The sequence below is a fragment of the Triticum aestivum genome, chromosome 2A, assembly GCF_018294505.1.
Source record: "Triticum aestivum cultivar Chinese Spring chromosome 2A, IWGSC CS RefSeq v2.1, whole genome shotgun sequence".
Taxonomy (NCBI): domain Eukaryota; kingdom Viridiplantae; phylum Streptophyta; class Magnoliopsida; order Poales; family Poaceae; genus Triticum; species Triticum aestivum.
In genome coordinates this window covers 759,818,428-759,822,636 of record NC_057797.1, presented here as the reverse complement: position 1 = coordinate 759,822,636, position 4,209 = coordinate 759,818,428, and the positions used below count along the sequence as shown (strand labels likewise).

At 53.6% G+C, this 4,209-nt stretch overlaps 1 pseudogene; it reads right to left on the bottom strand.

Annotated features, from left to right (window-relative positions):
• Positions 1 to 683: 683 nt before the first annotated feature.
• Positions 684 to 4,209, bottom strand: LOC123190973 (receptor-like serine/threonine-protein kinase SD1-8; annotated as a pseudogene).

Below are 4,209 nucleotides of genomic sequence, written 5' to 3'. Positions count from 1 at the left end.
CAGTAGTGTAATCTTGCTCGTTTAGTGTATTACATAGCTGGTGAGGTTTATATCAAGCTAGACATCCTAATTGCCTCAATTCTTCTTGCCTGTGAAGATCTCTAGCACCATGACACCGAAGCTGTAGATAGCAGAACAATACAAGGTTTGAGCCCTCCTAGTGATTCACTTTAGTAACATATCTATGTTGTAGGATTTGCTATCCTCTTGTTGTATTATGACAACTACTTGCTGCTTCGAGACCACCAACTGCTTCACTGTCAAAATCAATGCTCTCTATGCGAAGAATTGTCCTCTATCGCCCCAATGATCCCCCATGACCTGAGTCATCTTTGAGGCACTGACCTTCAAAATAAAGTTCGCTCCATGAATATCATTGCCATTCTCTAGAATATATGGAAGAGAAGAATTGCAGAAGTATTCAGGGACGACACTCAACTGATCCACCTAATCGCTTGTTCTGCTGCTGATGGCATCATGCTTTGGTCAAACAGATGCACTAATGGTCAGGCATCGAATCTGGAGTACCATGTTGTTTCACTTCTCTATGAGATTGTAATCTAAATTTTCTGTATTTCACTTTCTTACCGTACCCCCAATCCGTTTCGTTGTAAATGTACTCTGGTTTATTAATGCAACGGTTCAGGCCGGCGTAAGCCCACCATATCACCATAAAGAAAATATATGACAACTACTACTTTTGAGTCTCTTTCTTTTTCTCATCAAGTTTTACAAAAACGACATTAATATGTAGCACGATGTATGTATATCTCTATAGAAACAACCTAACAACAACTATGTGATTGGAAATTCACAATTAGATTTGTATGCTTCACACACAAAGCATGCCCTCTTCCGCTCCATCTCAACTAGTCTACCCAAACTACCGAGTATCCGTCACAGTTACGGTCAACTCACTTTGAGTTTGGGACAATTCTCCGTCTGACGTGCTCCTTCCGATGTTTCCTCCAGGCTCATTTGGCTCTGGCAGCATGGCATTCTCGGCGGCCAACATCATGACAACTGAAGACATGAGTGGCCTATTCCTAGGATGCATGTCAACACACAAGAGGGCAACTTGTATGCATCTCCGCACCTGGCTGTGATCACAGCTACTGTCCATCATCATCTCATCAAGTAGTTCAGTGCTTCTGCCTTCCTTCCACAACGTCCACGCCTGGGAAACGATCAACATGATTGCATATTAGTAACACAGTTAATCGAATATGAATCACATGTGAGAATTAATCATGCTCATGCAGTGCATTACATAACCGAGGAGGTTTAGATCAAGCTCGACATCGTAAAAGCCTCGATTCTTCTTGCCAGTGACGATCTCTAGCACCATGACACCAAAGCTGTAGATATCAGATTTCATGGAGAACACACCATCCATGGCATACTCTGGTGACATGTAGCCGCTGGTGCACCGCCATCTCACAAGTCAGCATATATCCTTGGTAACACATCCAACTTAAAAAATTGTGCTATAAACGATGAGTTGGGATATAGGTTCTCACGTACTATGTCCCGATGACTTTCAAGGTGTATGCGGTTGTCTGGTCACCACCGAACATCCTGGCGATGCCGAAGTCCGAGATTTAGGGGATCATGTTTTTGTCCAACAGCACGTTGCTTGCCTTCATATCCCTGTGGATGATCCGGAGCCTTGAATCCTCGTGGAGATAGAGCAGCCCCCGTGCGATTCCTGCGATGATCTCGAAGCGTGTTTTCCATCTTAGTAACTTGCGCTTTTCTTCATCTGCATGACCAAAATTCGTACATTGTCATTGATTCAACTAAGGGTTCATGGTTCAAATTAAGTTCTTTCTTTAAGATAAACTTCTTTTCAACAGAAGAACATATTTATTAACTCAAAATGTAGCATCAGAGTGGAATGAGCAGACCACCGTATGTAACATGAACTGACCACCAAATATGAAGGTGTCGAGGCTGTTGTTGTGCATGAACTCGTAGACGAGCATCCTCTCGTCGCCGTCAGTGCAGCAGCCGAGCAGCCTCACCAGGTTCCTGTGCTGGAGCTTGGCTATGAGCTTCACCTCGTTCTTGAATTCCTCCACCCCCTGTGCTGATTTCCTTGACAGCCTCTTCACAGCCACTTCCTGCCCATCCTCAAGCCTTCCCTGCTCATTTTTATGCGTGTAAGCACATCGTCTTGATACAAGTTGTGATCGATCTATAACGTTACTTGATCTTAATTACGAGTACCAGATAGACAGGGCCAAATCCACCTTGTCCAATCTTACTGTCGGCGGCGAAGTTGTCCGTGGCGGCCAGAATCACTGCTAGATCGAACAGCCGGAGGTCAAGATCATCTTCTTCGCCGCTCATCTTGTTCTCGTTGGAGAACCGCTGATCGTCCCGTGGGCGTTTAAGTTTTATGGCCTGCAATGGAAGCTCGTTGTCCCGACTGCCGGCCGGCGCCGCCCTGTTTCTCCAGAAACAGAGACAGCCAAAGGCAAAGGCACCCAGAAGAAGCACGCCGGAGATACTCGCCATGACGGCGATCACAACCACGACATGACTCCGGCGGTTAGCTGAAGAAATCGACATGGTTCTCGAATTTGAAATGGGAAATTTTGCAAAAATTCAGTCGAGGAAGAGTTGCAGTGCTACTAACCTGCAGCGGTCAAGGCATCAACCTCGGACTGCGCGAGTCGGATGTACACGTCCTGCACGACCTCCGAGTACTGCCGCATGTCGATCAGATCCACGGCCCAAATGACGCACCCGCGGTTGATGCCCCCGCTGATGTCCGCCGCCGCGTACGCCCTGCAGCTGCAGTTGCCGAGGCAAAGCTGCCTGCACCGGTCCAGCGTCAGGCCGGCGTGCACCGTCGCGCTGGTCGCCTCCGGTAGCTTCATACGGCTCACTGTCCAGAACCCGTCTCCATCCCCGCAGCTCAGGTTGGTCGTCCTGACACAGCCGTCGGAGCCGTCCCCGACGCTCCACCGCTGCGGCGACCGCGGCCGGAACCCCGGCAGGCAGCTGCACAGCGGGGACTGGCCGACGTCGCAGTACCCGAACGCCCCGCACCTGGCGTAGCTGTCGCACGGGTCGAGCGGGAAGTGCCAGAAGCTGCTCCAGCCGCCGCCGAGGTGCCACGAGAAGCGCTGCACCTGCCCCGTCGTGCCGTTCAGCACGAAGCGCGACAGCACCGACGGGTCGCTGACGTAGTAGGTGTAGTAGGTCTCGTCGGGGTTGGATATGACCTGGACGATGAAGTCCCTGGACTTGAGGTTGGGCACGCCGGTGAGCTCCGCGCCGTTCCACGGCCCGCTGGCGTACGTCTTGGACATGCCCCGGAAGAGGAAGAACTCTGGCAGCCCACCGCTGACGAGCTTGAACGTGTAGGCCCCCGGCGAGGGGTCGGCCGCGCTGCGCCACGACGTGATGTTCCTGGAGATGCCGCTCGTGCCGTCCACCCCGAGCTTCATGCCGGGGAGCAGCGTGTCCGTCGGGTAGTCGAAGCTCTCCCACGCCACGCTGGTCCGAGCCGTCGATCCACTTTGACTCTCCCCGCCGTGGCTCACGACCAGGTCGCCGTTGTCGAGCAGCTGCGCGGTGGCGCGGGTGGCTACGCCGCCCGAGCCGGCCGCGTCGTCGGATGACCACACGGTGGCGTTACGGCCGTCGAGGATCACAAGCCGGCCGTCGGCGGAGAGAGTGAGGACGCCGGGAGGTCTGACGACCGGGTTCAGGCGATTGGCGACCCACACGACCGTCTGCTCCGGGATGGTGGCGTACCAGATGCCGAGGTAGGCCCTGCCGTCGGAGCTGCCGGGCGGGACGAAGAAGCCGAGCCTGAACACCCCGCCGGCCGACTCGAGCGTCTGGTTGCCGGCGATGGACGCGGTCTGGTCGAGCTTGTCTGTGGCGATCGAGGGGGACGGGGACAGGAAGGCGGCGGCGACCAGGAGAGGAAGGAGGGAGAGCGGCGGCGCCCTCATCCCCACTTCCCGGCCTCTGGATGGAATGTGGCTGCTCTCTCGGCCTCACGACATGGCTGGATGTGTGACTGTGTGAGTGTGACTGGATGCCGACCTGTATGGGCGCGTGGTGGTTATCGCGGGAGAAATGGCTGCTACGCGCCCGTGATCTATGTCGACCGACCGGCGACCGCACATGTTCGATGTTAGGTATATGGCGGCATCGGCGACGGCATAGCAGACTGTGCGCCGAGTGGCC